This window comes from Alligator mississippiensis, chromosome 3 (assembly GCF_030867095.1).
Source record: "Alligator mississippiensis isolate rAllMis1 chromosome 3, rAllMis1, whole genome shotgun sequence".
Taxonomy (NCBI): Eukaryota; Metazoa; Chordata; order Crocodylia; family Alligatoridae; genus Alligator; species Alligator mississippiensis.
The window spans coordinates 52533754-52557897 of NC_081826.1; the positions used below are offsets into that span (position 1 = coordinate 52533754).

General features: G+C 44.2%; 1 long non-coding RNA gene across 2 annotated transcripts in view; it reads left to right on the forward strand.

Moving 5' to 3' along the window:
- LOC109283015 (uncharacterized) overlaps positions 1–5452 on the forward strand; it is a 43119-nt gene extending 37667 nt beyond the window's left edge. For both annotated transcript variants that reach the window (XR_002090055.1, XR_002090056.2), the window contains exons 3-4: positions 206–388; positions 1915–5452. This is a non-coding gene — a long non-coding RNA (uncharacterized LOC109283015). The remainder of the gene's footprint in view (positions 1–205; positions 389–1914) is intronic.
- Positions 5453–24144: the final 18692 nt, after the last annotated feature.

The following is a 24144-nucleotide window of genomic DNA, read 5'->3' on the forward strand; positions in this document are numbered from 1 at the left end:
ACCTGTGGGGACCTGGAGCCCTCCCCAGATGAGTAGAGTGAGAGGGCTTCAAGTGCCTGTGCTCTGGCACTCGGCCATGGATCTCCTGCCACAGGTTCCTCTGGCTCTCTCATGGGCAACACTGGCACACCGGTCTGCTTGCAAAGATAATAAGAGTCCTACCTACATGGGTGTTTGATGTTGTCAAACTGTTCTTCCACAACAGACAATTCAGGCTGCACATGGGTGAAAAGACAAATACTTAGAGGAGACAGACCAACAGACTGTGCTGACAACATCTGCTGTGGATTCCAGGCCCAGATTTTCCTCAAACTAGAACACATTCTGAACAGTGATGTCGCAAAACTGGCTGACTACTTCAAGATATGGTGCCTCTAGCCAAGCATCAGTAAGACAATTTCCAGCATTTTCCACCTATGCAATGCCAGTGCTGCCCAGGAGCTGAACATCTACCTGGATGGTCAGAGACTGAGGCATGAAGCACCTGTCTACATGAGTGTGATGCTACACTGAGCTATCATGAACACTTGAAAGAGACAGCAAAGAAAGTTAAGACCTACAACAACCTCCTTAAGCTGGCTGGGTCATCATGTGGTGCAAGAGCCTCAACCCTAAGGATATCAGATCTTGCAATGCCACACGCCCTGTCTGGGCTGTAAAATTCAAGGGTCTGTAGCCCACATGGTACCTTAGGATCACAGAGTGTATCTCAGCTTGCCCCAGCTTGGAGGTTCTGTGTCCTCCACCAAACATCCCGCACACACACTGAACTACCTAATTGATCATTTACAAAGTATCTGATCAGTGATCAGGAACATGAGAAGTCAATCTGCATTGAATGAGAATGCAGGATATAACAGGAGCTTCCCTCCGAAAGAAAAAATATGGTCGGGATGGCAAATATTTAGGGCCCAACTCAGCCACCTGTGCTTTACACCCTTATAACATGGAAGACTTTATTATAGTGGATTCTATTAGTGGCATGTTATAAAATTTCAACCCCAAATAGTACTCACCAACTTTTATTAATTTTCTTTTTTTTCTATCTTTACTTTTTCTTTCCCTATCCAATAACGATCACTGTATAAAAATCCCTGTTTTGAGGAGAATTCAATATAATATTGATGTCACAAGTGAAAAGGCACAAGGCACCACAATGTCAAGGGGTTGTTCTGTGTCAGTATGAATTTATTTCAATATTTTAGAAAGAAAGAAATACATTTAGATCTGTATTTTATAAACCTGAGCAAAGTAGAAAGTTGGGGTAGAAAGCTGGGGTGACTCCTGGTGGCAGATTTGGTATTGAAAGGCATGTGATTTTAAAAGGAAGATTACAGAACAGGTCTGAGACAGAGATAAAGTATAAATCATCTCCTTTCATTACTTTCAATCATCCAGAGCTGTAACCCTTCAAAAAGAGACCAGCAGATTATTCTAATGCTGGAACCAACCCCATATGCCAGGTTCAGATCCAAGACTCTAATGCAAACACTCCCCCATGTACCTAAATTTAAATATTATATCATGTATGTGAAAGTAATTTGAGTAACTAGGAAAGTCCAGCATTTTTTGGTTCAGAGTTGGGAACTAACCTAAATCTCAGGCAAGCACAAACTTAGTTTAAACAAGACACTGCTCACATCAGGACATTACAAAATACTTCTGAGAGTAAGCAGCTGATTACTGCACCAGATACCTCTGAAATCATGTTAGAGAGTGCAGAATGTTAAGAGTAAATATTATGGATTGTAGGTACCGAAAAGAAGAAACAGTTTACTTTTTGGTTATTTTTTCCCCAAAAAAGCTTTCAGATGGAGAAAGAAAGTAGAGTGGTATTAAAATATTTCAGGCAAGATTTTGCTTCCTAATTTACCCCACACATGTAACTGGCTCTTATTCTTATTTTCTTTACAGGTGTATAGAGTTCAACAACTTCACCTGATAACCTTCAGTTGGCTTCATTTACTCCCAAGTGTGTGGTCCTCTCCTTCCAGTTTCCCCCAAACTGTAGAATTTTTGCATGCTTGTAACTGCTTTTAATGATTACCCAGTTCAAGCAATTACTCTAATGTATTGCAAGAAGACAAAACAAGGGCAGGCCTAAGATGTACCTCTATAGAGTAAACAGTACAGTACAAAGACCCAATACTGCCTCACTTGAAATCAAGGGAAAATTACCCCAATTTCAGATTTGTGTTACTACATTTCAAAAGTTTCCATGTGACTGAAGGACTGTGATAAACTTTAAAAAAAAAAAAAAAAAAGCCCCCCCCCCTCCTCCCTTGCCCAAAGTTTACTGCACATCCATTAGACTACTTCAAAAAACACACACTTGGAAGTGCAATTGCCATGAGTACAAACATTCAATGTTTTGTTTTTTACAATCTTCTAACAATGTTTTGGTAAACAGTGTATTGTCCTGGGCGGTGGGATCAGGGCTCCACTGCCTGTCCTGCAAACACACGCCTCCAGTTGGCTGGAAGTACTAGGGCTCCAGCCATTTAACCATTAAAAAAAAGAATTGATGGATTATTGATACAGTACCAAGTAACTTGTGATCCTAAGTCATCCTTTCTGGGATATGAGCTGGCAAATGGGACTACCTGACTGCTTCCACTCACTAGCTTGCAAAATTCTTTATAGATTTTAGGAAATCTATGGGTTCAGAAGGGAAAAATCAAAACACTATTTCTTTTGCAGACAGCAGATTGGGAGGACAGAGAGTGTTTCCTCTCCTCCCATTGAAGAATGTGAAGTTTTTCCTAAGGGGACACAGTGTCTATGATATTCCAAGAGGATTTTTTATTTTATTGGGGGGTTGCTCTAGGAAGGGAATACTACATTAAGGCTTGCAAGACCATTGGATATTATTATTTATGTAGCCAAGGCAAGCAACAACTGAACAACAGTAACTAATAAAACAAACAATTTGGAAGCTTGACAAAAAAAGCTAGCTGCCCTACATATGTACCTATGAGATTCTCAACTGCCTACCTCAAACTCTAACAGACTTTCTGAACCAGCTTTCTCTCAAATGCATATGGCTCCAACCCATTACTCAAAGTGACCAGGATTATTAGAAATTATCTTTAAGACAAGAGAACAGAGAAACATTCTGCTTCTTTATGGACCATTGAATGTATCCAAGGTTTCTGGGACTTCACATTTATCAGCTGGAGGGCTTCTGGTCCTGCATCCTATATTGAGCACAGGCAGCCTAAGTGCATCTCACAGTCTATTTTACACATGCATTTGGCCTCCACCGCCAAGTCAGAAAGCAGTGATGCTACATTTTGGTATACATAGGTGTGTGATGTAAATTTTGGGTATGTTCGAGTACATTTTTACTTCCATTAGGAAACTTGCCCATAGCCAGAAGTCAGTGCAGAGTGCTGAAGACAAGTTAACTGTGAGCAGAAGCAACATGGCAGCAGACCTACATATAGCACTTGCTCACCTGCACCCGTGACAATACGCATTAAGAGAAATTAAGCAATAATAAGTTTTCTTTGTGTGGATGGATCTCTGCTAGCCAGAGAGAGAACGAGGGCGGGCCTGGGGACAGAGGCTTCTCTGATTCTTGTTCGTGACAGCCCAGGGGTGGGGCTGGCCCAGCACTCAAGCAGACCACATGAGCTCTGGCCAAGGCTAGAGTGCCACTCTGGAGATGGGGAGGGGGTGAGCAGGTGCCGCAAAGCCCCATGGATTGCTGATGAAATGCAACCTACCATGAGTCAGGATGGGATGTAGTACAAATGTTCATTACAGTGCTCTAACCTACAGAACTGAAGTCTGAAGGTTATCTTTGAGGAGTAGCCACCATTTTGACAGTGCTCTATATGCCCTGACTGTTCAGTTATAGCTGTAGAGAGCTTTCTGCATGCTTACTGACATAAATGTAACTTTTTTACCTGGTCAAAATTATAACATTGCCCCAAAACAGCATATTTGACTAATTATTCAACAGAGGAAATGAGGATGCTGTAAGTGGCTGTAAATGGCTGCATCTACAGAAACATTCATCTATATTATCATAATTGAACTTACATGTAAATGTGGCAAGTGGAAAAGCAGCAGTGAACATTGCTTTCACAAGCAAGGTGTACAAGGTGTCCCATCATCTCTCATTTGCTTTTTTGTTTTGCTTTACTGGGGAAGTCTGAATGTCTCACTAAAAAAAAAAAAAGTATGAAGGACACATCTGAAGTAAATGGTAAAATTAGACTCTCCCAGCTGGCACTCTAAGTTTGAGCTCTGTCAGAACCAATGCTAACACAGTGCAATATTCATAGTAAGGTAGCTGCCTCATATGCATAGTCTGAATCATTCATAGGGAAGCAGTATGATAGCCAGATTAAGACTTGTAACACTTTGAAGGAACCAAAAAAACCCAAACAAACAAACAAAATACCCAAAACAAAACAGTAAGAGTTTGCTTTGTTTAATACTAGTATCTTTTAGGACTGCATGTTCTACTTTCTCCACTAAACAGCCTGGAAGGAGATCAATGACCCTTAAAGCTGCATGATCCTGGTAACGACTTTTCTGGGAGACAGTCAGCTACAGAGAGAAAGAGCACAGGACAAGGCTACCAATAACCGGAGAGAACTACCATGTAAAGAACTGGCCAAGTTCTGCCAGTCACATGCTCTATCAGGCACCATAGATGTTTGGCAGCATAGCAGCTTGCAACTGTGTGTGCTGCTATTGATCCACTTCCCACTGACTAGCAGTACATCACCAGGGACTGCTAAACATTGAAGGCAACCATGATGAACTAATTTACCAGTCCCCTCATTCTCATGAGATTTACTTTCACTGCACCTTAAATATCTACAGAAGCTGAACATGACATTTTAGATATTTGTGAATTTCTGATATTGGTGATTGAATATATAAAAATACACATTCAGCAACCTTATTTTGGTATAAGATATTCAGTAAAGTACTGGTGTTTTAGACAGTTTAATTTGGCTTGGAGTCTGCTGGGTCAGCAGGAGAAACCAATTACACAGCTGAGGTAGTCACTAGACAATTAAATCTAGGGATTGCTGGCTTGGCTGTCCCAGCTAATCTCAACAGCTGCAGTTGTACACAAAAAGAAAAGCAAATAGGCTTTCTATCTGTAGAATCAACCTAGCAGTAAAGAAAGCCAGTGCAGACCCTAAGGAACTGTGGGCTGTGCACCTTTGATCAAAACAACTAACCAGTTGGACATTTGCATTCTGCACTAGTGGGAACTCTGCAGTGATCTTCAAAGGCAGACTTTTATTTAGAAGCCATAAAAGGATGAATAACAAAGTGTTAGCTCAATACCTGTCCTTATCTTTAAAAGACCTCAGGAATATAACATTGTAATATTCAAGTCTTCATATTGATTTCACTTAACCTATTTTAATATGTTTTAATGTTTATTGTAGTTAGGATCTTAATAAAACTGACCTGAGCTTCACCACTTTATGAAAGGTGTTATTATGAAGTAGCTGCCAAAGATAGCAAGGTATTGTACTTGATGGCCCAGGAGACTCACTTAGTCCTATGCCCTTTAACTAGGGGCATATACAAGCATTCAGAAGATGGGAGAAACTTATATTGATTTTGTTCTCCCAGGGGAGAAACCTATCACAGGAAGAATAACTTTACAAATGTTACAGGGACAGATGGGTGCTCCACAGACAGCCCATTCTGCAGATGCCACCCAGCCAGGGGGCCCATGCATACGTGGGTGGATCTAGAATTTTGAAAAGGGGCGTGCAGATGATGAGATGCATCATCACATATGAAACAACACATTTTTATCCAGTTAAAAATAAACTAGAAGCTTTACCAACATGGTCGGGGCCTAGGGCTGTATTATTCAGTTTAAGATTAAAGCAGGGGATCAATGACAGCCACTTCCACGTAGTGGTCCCTGGTAACATTCCTGACAGCCAAGAGCTCCCAAATTGACAAAAATGCCATAGTGCACGAAGATAAAGATATGGACACTTTTTTCATACAAAAGAAAAAAGATTAAAGCAAAAACAAATATAACTGCATTGAAATGATCAGGGCTGTGAAATAGGAGCTTCATTACCAGAAGTAGCTAAGAGAGAGCACATTAAAAGAAGAGTCTTTAACATCTGCAGAACAAAGAATTTAGAAGTGATCAGATACATTAGATAGATTATAATAAGCCATGAAGTCAACTGACTCACCTCAGCACTGCCTGACTAGAACAGTTGCTGCTACTACCGGGCAGATGGTTTTAAACATTGGGTGAAGCAGGAATTAAAGAGGAAGGATGATGCAAGTGCACCCCCCTGGATCTGTCCTTGCATGTGTCTGTATCCCAGCATGCTTTGCAGCCTCTCCTGGTTGCCAGAGATGGATGACAGCAGCACTGATTGACTAGCTACTCCAAGAGATAATGCCCCCCGTGGATCTCCTGCACACAGCACCCCCTCCCTCTCTCTTGTCTGTCAAGCCTTGGGACAAGGAGAACCCGAATATATCTAGTGTCTTCCAAGCCTGTCAGTTCTTCAGCAGCCCACAATGGATCCCCCTTCCTCTGGCACCAGCCAACAGACCCAGTTTCAGCTTAGGTTGGGTGAGTCTTGTGAAGGTCAGGTGTTGCCAGGTTGGGTGCTGGTGGGTTGGACTCAAGTGCTGATGGATTAGGTATTGCCAGGTATAATCAGCTGTGCCATTCACCGGTGCATCTGGTCCGTATGGGTTTTTCGGACATCGCCACTGCTCGAGGAAAAGACAGCCTGCTATTGAGCCAGATTCCAGAGGGTCCTCAGGGGTTCATGCTTGCCATGTCTTTGCTGTAATTAATTTATTAAGTTGGGAGGAAGATGTATGTTCTGTTAGACCCTGACTCTATGCGGCGCCCAACGACTAAGGAGACAACGGCCCAATTACCCATGGATTCTGTTACTCGTTAGCCAGAGCACGGAGCAAACACCAGCACACATTGCTTGCAACAGCTTTATTCAGAATGGAGACAGCTTTGGACTAGCTCCCACACCGATGGAATATGGGGAGCTGCAATGAATAATAATTTTTTCTCATATTTATACACTTTGGTTTATACTCATTAACATTTACTCAACTTCCATCCTGCCTTCTGTTCCACCCATTTCTCTTCCCATCTCAAGCTCCTCCTCTGTTTACTGTTTGCTTTATTAGCATGGAATTGCCTATGCATTTCATTCATTTACATGCCTTTTTGCTCTGAGCACATTTCTAAGACCTTGACTTTTCTTTTTTGGTCAATGGGTGGACTTTGACTAAAACTCAGAAGCTTATGGAGGCTTCTTCACCAATCATCATTCACCTTTTTGCATATGTTCATCTTGGATTTTGTTACCAATTACATGTTGTTTTTCACAGTCTTTGGTTGTGCCATCTTCCTTCCACCTTTTTTTTGGGCCCCTTTATCTTATCTCATTCCTCGCTGTAGCTGGTTCACTGCACACAGACTTACACAGATTCACTTGCTGCTTTTCCCTTGGAAAATGGTTGACACAGTTAAAATGGCTGGCATAGATATTCTGCCTTGTGGTTCATAGATTCATAGATGTTAGGGTCGGAAGGGACCTCAATAGATCATCAAGTCCGACCCCCTGCATAAGCAGGAAAGAGTGCTGGGTCTAAATGACCCCAGCTAGATACTCGTCTAACCTCCTCTTGAAGACCCCCAGGGTAGGGGAGAGCACCACCTCCCTTGGGAGCCCGTTCCAGACCTTGGCCACTCGAACTGTGAAGAAGTTCTTCCTAATGTCCAGTCTAAATCTGCTCTGTGCTAGCTTGTGGCCATTGTTTCTTGTAACCCCCGGGGGCGCCTTGGTGAATAAATCCTCACCAATTCCCTTCTGTGCCCCCGTGATGAACTTATAGGCAGCCACAAGGTCGCCTCTCAACCTTCTCTTGCGGAGGCTGAAAAGGTCCAGTTTCTCTAGTCTCTCCTCGTAGGGCTTGGTCTGCAGGCCCTTGACCATACGAGTTGCCCTTCGCTGTACCCTCTCCAGGTTATCCGCATCCTTCTTGAAGTGTGGCGCCCAGAATTGCACGCAGTACTCCAACTGCGGTCTGACCAACGCCCGATAGAGGGAAAGTATCACCTCCCTGGACCTATTTGTCATGCATCTGCTGATGCACGATAAAGTGCCATTGGCTTTTCTGATGGCTTCGTCACACTGCCGGCTCATGTTCAACTTGGAGTCCACTAGGACTCCAAGATCCCTTTCCACCTCTGTGCCACCCAGCAGGTCATTTCCTAGGCTGTAGGTGTGATGGACATTTTTCCTCCCTAGGTGCAGCACTTTGCATTTCTCCTTGTTGAACTGCATCCTGTTGTTTTCTGCCCACTTGTCCAGCCTATCCAGGTCTGCCTGCAGCTGTTCCCTGCCCTCCGGCGTGTCCACTTCTCCCCATAGCTTTGTGTCATCTGCAAACTTGGACAGAGTACATTTGACTCCCTCGTCCAAGTCGCTGATTTAGACATTAAAGAGTATCGGTCCAAAGACCGAACCCTGCGGGACCCCACTGCCCACACCCTTCCAGGTCGAGACCGACCCATCTACCACGACTCTTTGGGTGCGACCCTCTAGCCAATTCGCCACCCACCGGACTGTACAGTCATCCACATCACAGCCTCTTAATTTGTTCACCAGTATGGGGTGGGATACCGTATCGAAGGCCTTCCTGAAGTCCAGGTATACGACATCCGCCCCTCCTCCTGTGTCCAGGCGTTTCGTAACCTGGTCATAGAAAGAGACTAGGTTGGTCAGGCACGATCTGCCCGCCACAAACCCATGCTGGTTTCCCCTCAGCATAATTTGTCCTGCCGGGCTCTCACAAATGTGAGCCTTGATAATTTTTTCAAATACTTTACCAAGGATGGAGGTGAGACTGACCGGCCTATAGTTGCCCGGGTCCTCCTTCCTCCCCTTTTTGAAAATGGGGACCACGTTAGCCCTTTTCCAGTCTTCCGGGACTTGGCCCGTGCGCCACAAGCATTCGAATATTCCCGCCAGTGGCTCTGCAATGACGTCGGCCAGTGCCTTCAGCACCCTCGGATGGAGCCCATCCGGGCCTGCCGACTTAAAGGCATCCAGTTCTTCCAAGTGACTCTGCACCATCTCAGGATCTACGCATGGAAGTCTGGCGCCTTGCTGCTGCCTCTCTACAACCCCAGTGAGAGACTTGTCGTGCCCCTCGCTTAGGAACACTGAGGCAAAGAACTCGTTGAGGAGTTCAGCCTTGTCCCCCCTATCTGTCACCAATTGCTTCTGCCCATTTAGCAGGGGTCCTATTCCTCCCTGGGCCTTCCTTTTAGTCCCTATATATCTAAAAAACAATTTCTTGTTGTCCTTTACTTGGGTTGCCATCCTCAGCTCCATGGTAGCTTTGGCCCGACTAACTGCCTCCCTACAAGCACGAGCAGAGGAGGTATATTCATCTTTAGTGATCTCACCCTGTTTCCACTTTTTATGTGCTCCCCTTTTGGCCCTTAGGCTGCCCTGGATTTCTCTGGTCAGCCATGGAAGCCTCCTGGCCCCTTTCCCTCTTTTGCCTCGCTCGGGGATCGTCTTGCTTTGTGCCCAAAGGATCGTTTCCTTTAGGCACAGCCACCCTTCTTGGGCACCCATCCCATCAAAACTCCTACTCTGCAGTGCTTCCTTGACTAATCGCCTGAGTGCAATGAGATCAGCTTTCCTAAAGTCTAGCACTTTCACCCTACTAGTTACCTTACCCACTCGCCGTCGTATGTTGAATTCTATCATAAGGTGATCACTGTCTCCCAGATAGCTACCGATCTGGAGGTCCCCTATCATGTCATCTCCCGTTGCCAATACCATGGTTAGCAGCTCTGCTAGGCCACAGGTAAAGCCTTGCATTCAGCTGCAAATCCAGTGATCTCTAAGATCCAAATACTGTCACCCTAACATGTTCCATCCCTCCTGGTCTCCTCCTTCGATCTTCCCATCCATCTTCCCATTTGGGGCTCACCTTCCCTACACCCCACCTAACACCAACCAGTGATGTTAAGTCCCAGTCTTCTGGATTTGGTTGCAGTACTGTGACACATGCCTTGGTCTTTTGAACTGGTATAGACATATAGGGACATCAGTTCATCCTGCTCTGCTTAGGCCATAGTGGGACTGGCCTAGCCTTTTCCTGACCCTGGGTTACCTTGTCTCCTGGCACCAGTTCCTCTCTCACTGGCCTGTAGTTGCCATGGCATGGGCAGCTCTCTCTCCTTCTCTCTGCAGGTTCTGGGTGGGCCCAATCCAGTCTGGAGATGTCCGAAGTCCATGGCTCTGCTTCAGGTGAGTAATATAGCCCTTCTGGGCTTGAATTATCTCCAACAGCCACTTCCTGGAGCTGCCACCACTTTCCCCCCAGTGGGGCTTTGCTCCATTCTGGGCTGCTCTGGGGAACACACTTCCAATTCCCCCATCACTTGTCTGGCAGGTTTTTTATTCCCCTTTCAAGGGGCCAGCCAGAAAATCAGTATCGGCACGCAGCCATAAAACATACCCATGCCAGCACGGGAGCCGATCCCAACTCCTCCCAGGTCAGCTGCTTTTTGGACTTTTTTCCAACCGGTGCAGTGTCCTCCCTGGCTGCAGCTCGGCATGGCTTCCCACTGGCTCATCTCGTCTTTCCCCCTGGGTAAGTTCTCCTCTGGGACTCTATTCCTGTCACACCAGGTTAAAGTTGGGTGTGGCAGGTCAGGTTGGGCCAGCCATGTTAGGTTGCCCACCTGCTCAGGGTCACAGAGCACACAGATGCACATCCTCAGGACTGCAGAGGTGGGGTTGGGCTTTCACAGCTCCTAACTTATCAGGAGGAATGGTTTGCTTTGCAGTAGGCTGTAGAAGTAGAGTGCATCCTCAGTCACAGACTGTTTCCCTGGAGTCATAGGGGTATGGGCTGGTAGCTAGACATGTTGGGATGCTGGAGGATACTGCTGCATCTTCTATCAATAGCATAAATTGTACATGCATCCATTCCCACAATAGAAACTCTACCAGGGCCACTCCTACCTCATTGTTATAGTTTTTGTTTTTGTTTTTTTTACTTAGATTTTTACTGGAACCAACATTTTGGGTTTGGTATAAACTGTGTGCAAACTTGTTTCTACCAGGGTAATTGTGATTCTACCATTAAAAATGTAGCTCTTGTACACACCATAGATAAATGTAAAACACAGTTTATTTTCCTTTTGAAAGCTGATCAAGATAATAATACTGTTAGTGTGGCGGGCTCGCCACTTTTGCCCGGCAAGCCAGGCTTGGAGAAGGACACTTTGGATTGGTGGAACATTTCTACCAATCAGGTAACAGCTGGGAGGGGCTTGCTCTGCCCCTGCTTGGATTGGGGGGTGATGAGCCCCTGGACCTGATTGAAGACTATACTTTGCAGGTCTGGCAGACTTCAGGGGTGGGGCCTCCAGTGTAGATAATAGCCCAGTGTGCTGAGCACACTGGGCAGAGACAGCAAGAGACTGGAGAGGGAAGAGCCTCCACAAGATCCCAGCAGCAGCTAAATTCCTAACACCCCCCCTCCCATTAGAGCTGGAAGAACCCTGAGTGCTCAAAGTGGGGCACAGGGCCAGGAGCAGCTTCAGCAGACCCAGAAGTGGACCAAAAGCACTTCCAGTCCACTTCCAGGTCCACTGGAGAATGCAACAGGGGGAGACCCTCTGCACCCCTCCTGGCTCAGTGACTGGTGCCTTCTGGGTCTGGAGGGGGCACTCAGGGTCCCCCTGTGGCCAATTGCCAACCCAGGGAGCACGGCCCCCCCCCCCTCCAGGCATGCTCTGTGGAAGACCTGGAAGTGGGCCGGAAGTACTTCTGGTCCACTTCCAGGTTCACCGCCGAGCTATAGAAGGCCCCCCCCCCCCCCCACACTCCTGTGGGACCCTCCACCCACCCCAGCAATCACAGCATTCACAACCCACACTGATACCTTGAGGTATGTAGAAAAATACCTTGAGGTATGTAGAAAGCTGTTTCTATGTCCAAATCAACATCAAATCTTCAGATTTGGATTGGCTGAATCGAATCAGGGACAGTGATCATGTAACACTGTGCCTCGTATTTTGTATAATTGTTATCATAATTATCAATATGTTGTGCAAAATGTTATGCAATTGAGTTAGTTTGGTATAATGGGTTTTTGGCTTATCTTTTTGTAACTATTTATCTGTATACTGTTGGTGTTGTTAAAAGATATTGCTAAGAATATTTTTGGAAAATTTTCTTTTGTTACCTATTAAAATATTTACATATATATATTTACATATATATATATATATATATATATATATATATATATATATATATATATATATATATATATATATATATATATATTGAATAAGAAATAATATATATAATTCAATAAACTGTAAATAGTTAAGAGCATTGGTGTGGAGTTGACTCTATAGAGGAAAGAGGGACTCGCGCTCAAATCACCGGTGTCCCTCTTATAGCACTGCCACCTGCCTCATCTATCCCTTCCAATTGAGGCTGGGCACACCCTTGGGTGTTCCTGGGCTACATTAACAATATATTATTTTTCCCAAAAGTAATTACTTGTCTTTTATTATAATTAAATATTAGAATCTCACTCTGTTTTTAATTTAATATGGCCCATTCCATTTACCTGCTCTGCTTTGTTACTTTTCTGATATAGTGCTCATTTATATTTGAGTCATCTTTTACATGTCTATACAGGATCCAGCACACTGGGGCTTTGATCTTTAATCAAGGCCACTAGGTATTATTGAAATACAAAGAACAATTCATCATATGCATGCAAAACATGAACCCCATGTCATGGACATACCAGATGGTATGAGGGTGGAATCATGAGTTATTCAATGCAAAAAATCTATTTTACGTTACTCATTAAGAGATGATAATCCTGCTTTTGAATAGACTGTTAAGGTCCTTGACAGTTAAAATGGCACATCCATCACCTTATATCTAGCTTACTCTTCAGCTCTACTACCCTGATTGACCATTTATAGTGTCATAGGATCAGAGCAAAGTAGGGCTGGAAGGGGCCTCACAGGAACATCTAATCCAGCCCCATGCTCAATGCAGGATCATCCTTGATTAAACCATTCCAGTCATAGCTATTTAATTCAATTTTTAAAATCCTGGAAAATGGAACCAGGCATGTGAAATATTATGGACACCAAAATACTATATAAATTATAAATCATAATAAAATACTTGAATCTTTATTTTTTATCATTGAGTACTGCAGGTGATAATAAGAACATTTCCATTCTACATTGCCTTATTCTGACTGTATAAGGAATCAATCAATAAAGGCACTACATGAAGGCATTTACAGTTGAGAAAGTATCAACATGATTAAAAGCACTAAGCTAAAATCTTCTGGCTTTTATGGTTTGGAGCTGTGATCCTTAAAACCTTATCTACTGCACTAAGGGGAAAAAAAAAAACAAAAACAAAAACAAAAAAAACACACTTGTCTTCCTTCTAGCACATAAGTACATCCTTGTGAATCACCTGTTGGATGGGAAAGTAGTCCTCCCTTGATCAAATATGGAAACTGGGTGATTTTTTTTCAGCACCCAATAATTATTCCCCATTTATGAAGCATTCTCTTGAAAGTTGCTTTTCAAATCTCTATTTGGCTTTCTAAAAGAAGTTGATTTTGCTTTCTATTTCTGATTTAATGAATGAGGTTTCTGATAGTTTACGTCTATTCTTCTTGTTTAAGGGCCCTGTAGTTTATGCAGATTTTGCCAGTGATTTTAATGGAGAGTTATACCATTAAATCAATAGCACAATATGGCCAAATTCCAGGCACAGATTTGGTTATGAAGTACTTGGATTGATTTACTGCTTCATCGGGGCTAGCTAGTCCAGTGGAAAGAAACCCAGAGATAACAGATTTTGTTTGGTCAAAACTGTTGAACCACAGTTGGACTCAGAGTAGCAATTCACTGCCCCAGTATTGCTTCAACACCCTTTAACGTAGGCAGTTGCTGAAAAATATGAGGAGAGTAGTCTATTTGTCATGTTTTTCCTTTCAATGTGAGATTTAGACTAGGCATATTATAATTTGTACTAGGCATAAGACCTTGTAGGCCTTGCCCTATTTGTGGCTGATATAGCCATCTTTCTCCCTCCTACTCAGTTGCATTAAATTCACCATGCTTACAGAAGTACCTTTCCATACTTTGCTGCCTGTCTTGGTAGAAAAGAAGAAATGCATAATTTTGAATGTGTTATGTCTTTAAGCACATATGCTATAATGTTCATTTTTGTTCCTTGGCACCAAGGTAAAGCTGAATAAAGACATTCAGTTTCTCCTGGAAGAGTCACTGCTGACCCAGAAGAAAACAAGTGTAGAAATGTTCAGGATTTTTATCCCAGAACAAAATAACCAGAGTTAAATCGCTCACAGGAAAGATTATCCTGTGAAACAAAATACCTATACATGTTCTCTTCTCAGAGAAGCCATGGCACAATTCTGCAGGATCCTAGCCTGCTTTTCTCCCTGCCCTCTTCCTCTCCTTCCTCCACACCTGGAGACAGTGTATCATTTTCTGAACTGTACTGCTCCAAGTGAGCAAAGAACAGAACATGACTGTAACAGGTTGCCTCCCCAGCACCATCTTTTGCAATATCCACACCCTAAGTGAGGCACCCTTGGAGTCCCCTTTAAGGTTTCTTGTGTTCCGCTCTCTACTCATCTGCCAAGTCTTGATGGAAATTTTATGCTGATGTTCTTGTAAGCAGGAGACTACCTATTGTTTTTGTATGTTAGGGTCCTCTGCCACCACTGGCCTTGACCCCAGTCTTTCTCTAGCTAGGCCTCCCTGTCTGAACCCACCAGATAGGGTTTGACATGAAGGCTCTAGCTCTTTAGTCTTGGGGCTCATGGCCCTCCTTTTTGCTCCAATCTGGAGCATCACCTCCCTGGCCCAGAGGCCTGTCCTACAGCCAGGGGGTCACAAGTTTGAAGCTGGGCAATGGCCCCAGACCTCCACTGTACCAGTCCAAAAAAAAAACAGTCATGCACCAGGCCATCCTGGCCTTTTAGGCTTGCCCTCTCTGGTGCCAGGCCTGTACCCCCAAATACTGCACCTACACCAGTGCTGGAGTTCCTACACTATAGTGGGATTCCAATGAGGCCTCCTCCTTCCTCAAATAGCCTCACCCAAACCACTGGTCTTATTCATTAACAAAAATGAATATGAACAGTCCTGTCCATGAGTAATAACCTCCACCAAGAGAAATGTGATTAAAGAAGGCAGCACACCAGCTTACATTTATGCAGTGGTTCATGTTTCTGCTCTCCACTGTTGGCTACAGTCCTTCTTCTGGGGTTGCTGCTGCTTCTCCGGGGTCCTCCGTAGTTCCCCTCCTCCAGCCTTTGGACCGCTCACCAAGCCTCTCCATGGAGCTCTTATACAACCTCCTTCCCCTTTGGCTGCTGGCCCCATAGTGCTGCCCAGCCCAGGGTTTTTATAGTCCTGGTCTGCCCCCTTCCAGTCACCTGACTGGCTGGCCTGGTTCAGCTTTTAACCCCCACCTGACCTGCATGCTGTGCCCAGAATGTTCTGGTTTTAAGGGGGCTGACCTGCCTTCTGGTGACAGGGCTAGGGTTCCATTACAATGACCCTTTCACAATTCCCATATTGAACTGCAGGGAGACAAAGGCTGACTCTGAGCAGTGTGGGCCAGCCAGCCAGGACTGTCCTGTGTACTGCTGCTTTCTGTTACCAGGCAGACTGGGGAGCCTACACAGTATGTTGAAATGTGTGCACAGAGCCCTCCTGAATGCATGGCATCAGCACTGCAGGTGCTCTGTTCTTCAGGGACTTAGTACTGGAATGTCTGTTCATGTATCTTCAGGTAAGTTTTTCCACCAGGAGAACAAGCCTGGCATAATTCTTCCAGATCATTTTAACATGTGTACACAGCCTGAGAAATATTTTATTTAGATGTAAACATTCTGAGTCTTTAGGAAAAAAAGAAACCTAGAATACTATGATAAAACATTTCATATACTATAGGAAAATGGAGAGAAAGTTGACCAAACTTCCACTTGATTTGAGTATGTGGTCATTTAGAAGAAAAGACAAGAAAAAAGACTGTTATAAATCCCTATGAAAAAAAACCATAAAGCTTGTCCACATCCTTTCTCTACAAAAAGTATGTGTTGCTTTATTTTTGTGGATTCAGTTATGGGATAGAGACTATTTGCCTCTCAAACTTGTGGATTGATTTTTCCTTTATATAGAATTTATACATAGTATGAACTACAAAGGGAAAACATCTTGGGTTTTTTGCAGTGTTTATGGGAAAGAATTGTTCACCATATTGTACAAGCCTTTTATTCCATGCAATAATAAGCAATTAAATATTTGGTACCAGGACCTGTTCTGCCATCACAATAAACATTTTTAATGTATTTTAAATATTAATTATTTATTTCAAAATTGGGTACCTTCCTTCTGCTAAAACAAGTAAGGAACTTGAATTATTGAAAAATGTATTTCAAGATAAATTGATTGAACAAGAGTGCCATATATTTGCACCTATCAGGCATATATTTAATCCCATACATGTGGTTTATTCCTAAATACACTGCGTACTTAATTTTCCTCTTACTTACAAGAGTGTAAATCAAAAGAAACTTCATGGTAGCTAATGTGTAATGTTAATGTGAAAGGAGACTAAAACTCAAAGTATTTATCCATGTAATTTAGAATTTAGATGTATTCAAATGAGCAAAACTCAAGAGCCAATCTAAATGTTTCTTCAATGATAGGGAAAATTATGCAGAAAATTCTAAAAGAAATATATACCACTGATATTTAACACTGAATGCATACAGTTTAAGAGATACAAAGTGAATAAAAACTAAAATACTTTTGCTGACCTTAAAAAAATGCGAAGAGAATAATACTGCTGTAATAAAAGACGACATAGGACAAACAGGGCAATTTCTATGTGTAAGAATGAATGAACACCTATTTGACATCTGCTGCAGAAAGACACAAAAGTCTCTGGCAGAACACTTTACACTCCCTGGACATTCCAAGTGTGTGTACACGTGCATTAGATCTGGGAGCAATTTATTCATGAATAAACTACTAGCAAGTAAATGCTCCCAGGCACATGTCCACATGTGCAGCTGCCTCCTGGTCAGGGCTGGAACATTGTACCCTGCCCTGATGGACTGCCAGCTGCTGGGGCAGGGACAATGTCGCCCTGTCCTGGCAGGGAGCTCCTGGCCCCAGCTCCCTAATCAAGGTCAGGTGACTTGGAAAGAGCTTACGGGGAGTGGCAGATTGGGGCAAGGGACTGGGACCTACCCCACTCTTGCAGCTCTTTCCAAGCCCTGTGCCTCACTCACCTGATTGGGGCATGGGGCTGGGACAGTTCACAGCCTCCACTCCATGATCGTGGTGGGGCTGGAGAGCCTGTTCACTGCTCAGCTCCTCAAGCACAGAGGAACTCGTGGGGAACAGGCTGGGGAGCTGTTCCCTGCTCATCTCCATGCCCACGGAGCTAAGCAGGGAACAAACTCCCCAGCTTGTTCCCCACCCAGCTCTGCACTCATGGAACTGGGTAGGGAAGAGGCTCTCCGGGCCCAACCAGCAGGGATCTCCCAGCACCAGCTCTGTGACCATGGGGCCTGCCCTGGAAGATCCTTATCTCTCAGCACCAGATCCACAGTCGCAGGGCTACTGCTGGGAGTTAAGGATCTCCCAGCCCAAGCCCCATTAGCATAGTAAACTATGTTACTGCACATTAAAATGTCTTGTGCAGATGCACCCTGCATCACCGACCTGAGGATTGCTGTTCTCAGGCAGCAACATGTTAAAAATTAGTTTGAACGGGAAACTGTGAAACAAGAAATCATCCACAGACTGGATTATGTTAAGTATCATTTAAATAGGTATTATAGATTCTTAGTCCATTACCTGTATTAGCTTTTGTGACCCCTTTGGACATTGATATATGTGCTCTAGAAGTGGGGGGGAGGGGCACTTTAATTAGAGTGGCTCTGAGAGCCGCTCTAATTAAAGCACCCAGACCGTCATGTGTAACAGCATTCCCACACTGAAAAATGGTGGCAGCGTCCTTTAACTGAAGGTCATCGAATGAGCTTTAGTTAAAGTGCCCCCGCCACCATTTTTCAGTGCAGGGACAGTTATATATGTGACACTGGAGTCTGCAGGAGCACTGTAATTACCATGCTCCAGCAGATTCAATTAACTGAGTCTGCTCCGACACACTGTAATCACAGCGCATCGGAGCAGCTTTGCAGCACACGTATAGGCACCCTTTGTTCCTATGGGTTCTTTTCTTGTTTGCTGCTCCTTTCCCCCCTCCTCCCCTCCCTCTGCCCAAACTAGATTTGAGTACTAGAACATATGTCTTCTTTAATGCATACATATAAAAGATGTGATATGCTATCATTGCATTAAATGCTGTTACTAAGTTCAGAGCATTAATCAATCCACCTTTAATTAAAATATGAGTTGACCAAATTTTATTTAATGCCTTTTTTACTGAAATTGGACATTTCAGAAAATGCCTTAAGTTTACGAAGTCATACTACATGAATCTAAGATGTAGCAAAACCCTCAGTTTCTTTTTTTTTAATTTAAAAATACATTCCCTCCCCTTCCCCTAAACATTTCTGACTTTCTCTCTGCCCTCTCGATCCCTTTTAAGTGATTATAAGTAGTACTATGTAAGCTAAGTTCTTGTATGCTATTATTGTAATAAGCCCCTTTCTATATTGTAAATAGTGTTCTGTTATGTTTGTCTTTTTTTTTTACTGTTTTATATTGTATTATATTGTACTCCTATCATTTGTGCATTGATATTTTTTGTTTCGTATTAACATTGTATGATTTAGGCCTGCAATGTGGGTTGGCATGAGTGATGTCAAGTATCCATTTTGTGTGTCAGGTTCCCATCTTGTTCCCATCTTGTCCATGCCCTGTTGTGTAAGTATGTAGCAATTATGACTCACGTTTAAGTCTGTAACCTCTCCCATGTAAATTGGTTCTCCTTGAATGCCTGAAGCAAAAAAGTGAATGGATGAGTGAAACACAATGACAGCAGAACCCCCTACTAAATCACCCCACCATCAAAATCAATACCTAGACCAATGACCCAGCCATTGAAACCACCCTCAGCATCCAAGAAACAAAAGTTGAGGCACCCCACCATTGTGCCAAGGCTGCACATGCTCAGTATGAACAACTGGAACCCTCAGGAACAGGACTGACCTTGCCTGAATGTGCCCTGCTCCCAAAGAGGGAAAACTGCTAGGGCTTTCTCCCTAATAGGGAATAAGGAGCCCAGCTGTAGGTTGCCGGGGCAACCAGGGAAGGTCAGCTGACCAGAAGGGGCAGGGCCTGGCTCCCTTATAAACCCTGGGGGCTGGGACCAGAGTCAGTTCCCTGCCAGCAACCCAGGAGGAAGGAGCTCTGTCATGGAAGAGAGGGGAGGCCTGACTGCAGGAGCAGTGTTTGGCACTGTTGAGGGATGGAATAATCCCTGGGTAGGCTTGAATGTTCTTATGGCCAAGCCGCTTCCATTTAAGTTATAGCCAAGAGGCTTGTGTTGTGTTGCAGTTTATCACCGGTGGTTTGGGTGAGGCTATTAGGGGTTGGAGGAGGCTTCATAGGGGACTCACAATAGAGTGGGGACCCCAGCACCAGTGAGGGTGCAGCATTCAGGGTGCATAGACCCCAGCCCAGAGAAGGGCAGTGTTGCTGAGAAGCCCCTGTGCAGGCGTGGTGAGCCCCGGAGAAGGGCAGTGTTATTGAGAAGGCCTTGAGACAGGGTGGCATTATAGAGAGAGCCCGGAGAGAAGGGCGGCAGTGCTGAGAGAGAGCCCGGAGAGAAGGGCGGCAGTGCTGAGAGAGAGCCCGGAGAGAAGGGCGGCAGTGCTGAGAGAGAGCCCGGAGAGAAGGGCGGCAGTGCTGAGAGAGAGAGCCTTGGAGAGCAGGCACGGAGAGAGAAAGAGTGAGAGATGGGGCTGCGGAGAGCCCGAGGGCCAGAGAGGGCGCAAAGATAGAGAGAGGGACCGAATAATGTCTGTGACATCTGCGAGGCTTGGGGCATGGTATTGGGGTGATAGGAGCCACGCATAGCCCCTAAGGCTAGGGTGCCCCTTACAGCACCATTTACAGAACAGGACCCCTGAGGGGTCCGGGAAACCACGGGGTCGTAGGATCCAATGAGAAGTGACCAAGAAGGCATAAAAGGGGAACCTCCCTAACATATTTCAAAATCAAAGACATGGTGGACGAGAAATTGAGGGTGCCCTTGGGCCAACTTGGCATGGGAAGGGGGCCTTGAGGAGATCATGGCCCTCCTGTAGGACCCCGCCTGTGACACCTCCCCATAGGAGATCATAGGGAGTCTTCCCCCATAGAAGGGGTAGTGAAAACTGACTCCTTGGGACGGCATCTTCACTTGGACCAGACCTGCTCCACATCATGCTACCTATGAACCCAGAGGCCCTGCTGGCGACCCCCTCTGGACAACACCTGCTGGAGAAAGACGCCGACTGGACATGGAGGACCCCCTCCCAGACTGGATAGGTAGCTATCACCCCATCCTATCTTCATCCAAGAACTTAGACTCTGTTTCTCTTCCCTATCAGGACTTCAACCCTTCCACTGAGTCTCTTTCTTCTGCTACCATTGTGTGAGTATGTGTAGGAACCAAGCTTTACAGTACAGTGTTCATTTTAAAAAACTGTTATTTGGAGCCCTGAGTTGGGTTTTGCTTTACTACAGTTCTGTCCCTGCTCCTCACCCCTATAACTTCTGTTGCATTTCTCCCTCTCCTGCTTCTGGCTCACCACCACCTCCAACACCTGTCCCATGCTCCTGTGGCTCCATCCATCCTGAACTCCACTCTGCCTGCAAACCACTGTTTCTTTGCTATTGCCTCATCCCCACTGCCTTTCCCCATGATCTCTGCTACTGCTGTTGCCTCATCTCCACTGCCTTTTTCCCTGATCTCTGCCACTTGCTCTTTAGTTACCAAGCACCCCAAGCATAGGTACCCCACACACACACACACACACACACACACACACACACACACACACACACACACACACGTATACCCCGTCACCCGAGTCAGTGTTCAACCTGTGTGCATATGTGTATGTATGTCTATATTGTGTATGATTTCATGTCATTATAATTAGGGTGTGTATGTGCTTGAATTGGTGGTATATGTGCAATTGTATACCACACCCTCCTGTCTAACAGTGGAATATTGAGATCCTGAGTGTTGGCCTCAGTGACCCCCAAAATTGAGATCCTGAGTGACCCCACAGGGCAACAAAGATATGAAAAAGAAATATGAGCACTGCAAGTCATGCAGGCCAGAACCAGGAACATTTGTTTACTCAGCACTGCCATGTGCTTTTATTATTTGAAATCACAAGCACAGAACTTGGAGAGGAGGTGGTGGCATATAGTATGCCGTATACTGTTTGACTCTGTGGCCAGTGAGAATTGGTTGATGGGAATAAAACCTCCAAAAGATCCCCAAATGGTTACATGGATCTGGAACAAAAAAAACTACAGCTCTACTTCATAGCATCTCTTTGAATTTATTATAAAATGTAATTTACTGTACAACAAGAAAGAAGAAATCATAGAAAAATAGGGATGGAAGGAATTTTGAAATGTACTTAGGGACAGAGAGCAAGCCCATTGCCCTGTTTTAAAATAAAATTATATTGATTTAACAAAGCGTGTCCTTGATAAATTTATCTCAACTGTTACTATCACTTTTTTTGTCTTATGGGTGCTTACAAATAGATCATTTGTTTGTTCAAGTATCTTTCCAGGAATTTAAGTTAAACTGGTTTATCTATCGTTCCCTGGGTCCTCTTTTTCCCCCCATTTTAAATATAGTTTATTGTTATGATTCTTTAATAGGTCTGTCTGTACATTTAGGCATCTTGTCCTGCCTTGACACAATAAAATCATTGTTCTACTTGTGTTGCTTGAGCCTGTTGTGCATTACTGCACTAGGGAACTGAAGTGTTTGCATTTGCCACAAATTATCCATTTTTTCAAAACTGGTTTGCAAAAGCTTATATTTTTTCTACTGTCTTCATCTCATATTCTTCTAGTTTCCTCTCAACAGCAAAAGTAATACCTTTGTCCAATTAAAGACAGAAGAGATCTAAGATCCTCTCCTACACCAATCCCTAGTTGACACCTCTTCATTCTCACAACATGACCTTTAGTTTTAAACAGCTGTTTATATACCTCCCATGTTCTACACTGTCATTGTTTGAATTGGCAATATCAAATAGCATCATTTAACTTTCACATATATTTTACATTAATTTGAAAGACATATGCACTGGATATAAATGAACAAAAAATAGGACAAAAACTGTATGATTCATGGTGTAGTAAAACACACTAAGTCCTAAAATATCAATTGTGCTTTTGAACAAAAAAGGAAGGAAACAAAACAATCTGAGGCAGTGTTCACTCTATTAGAAGCACAAAAGCAAATTAATAATATATACAGGATATGATTCTGAACAATTGCCCTCAGTAGGATCCTCCTTCACTCAGTAAGAGGAAGTGTTAGATGTAGCATGTTTATGCTGATAAAGAACCTCTTCTGTTGGATGCTGGAAATAGGTAGTGACAATTTCCTCCGTTCTATGCAACCAAGTAATGCAAAGAGCAGGCAGAGGGGCCAGACTGAAGGCAAAGAGCAATTGTTTGAATGGACTGGGAAAGAATGAAGTCTCCACCTTTTTCTGTAGAACTTTTGCATAGGGATACATGTGGGCTCTCTAGTTATTTCTTTGCTCAAAAGCCTGTCACAGAAGCAATTAACATAGCAAACTAAGGGCACTTTCACACTTGCTCCAGGCAAGTAGGGGGGCAGTGCTTTAATTAGAGTGGTTCTCAGAGCCACTCTAATTAAAGTGCCACCACATCTCATGTATGAGCATCCCCACAATTAAAAATGGCAGTGGGACACTTAAAATAAAGCTCATTTGATAAGCTTTATTTCAAGTGCCCCAGCTGCCATTTGTAATGGCACAACCATTTTAACAGAGCAGCCTTCACGCTCGTGTATAAGTGTCTTTGTGTACTATGAGATGGAAGGGTTCACCTCCTTCTCTTTTTTTTGTAACTTAATTGTAAGGGTAAAATCAGAGGCAGATCCAGGGGAGATTCACTGGTACACGTGTACCCTGCTTTGATTCTTGCTCCTTCCAAAGTTTAAAACCCACTGCCTGGCAGTGGCAGCAGCATCTCTAGTCAGGCAGTGTTGAGGAAGTCAATTAACTTCCTGGTTCATTAAAATCTACATGATCCCTTCTAAACTCTTCATTCCACAGATCTTAATGACCCTCTGTCCTTTTTAATGGACTTGAAGTTCCACCATGTGAGGAGAGAGAAGTAAAATGGCCCCACCTGTATTGCAAAGAACTCCGCAGGGCTCCTTCTTCACCCGTGTTTCAGGAGGGGAGGGGGAGTCAGCCAGAACTCCAGGATAAAAGGAGATGTGGGGCAGGCAAAAGTGCGACACAGGAAACTGGAAGAGACTGACTCAGGCAGTGAGGTGGCAGGGAGAGCCAGAGGCACTGAGGAAGCAAGGGAGACTGGGCTTAAGGGAAGCAACTCTGTGGAGGGAGCTGCCAGGGGAGAGAACCCTGAAGGAAAGGGCAGGAGAAACAGAAACTGCCACAAGTTAGTTAGAAGGTACTGTAAAGACCCTAATAGCAAGGCTGAAGAAAAAGGGTACTGCAAAGTTGGTACTATAAGGGCAGAAGAAGTGCCAGTTTGTTTGTTTTTGTTCTCCTTTTCATTAGGGTGAGGGGCAAGTCACTCCGGATAATGCGTTTACAACTCTCAGGACAATAAACCAGGAAAACGACTGGCTAGGATTACTTGCAGGTCTGTGCCAGGTACCAGCTGGGCGAGGTACAACCGGGCCCATCGGGGATCCTGAGTGGCCAGAACTAGAGACCCAAGGAGCATTTTTTTTACTGCTTAAAGGCAGATTGTGGAGACAACTGAATTTCCACCCGATGGAATGGGCAAGGGTGTTGGTGGAGCCCTCACTA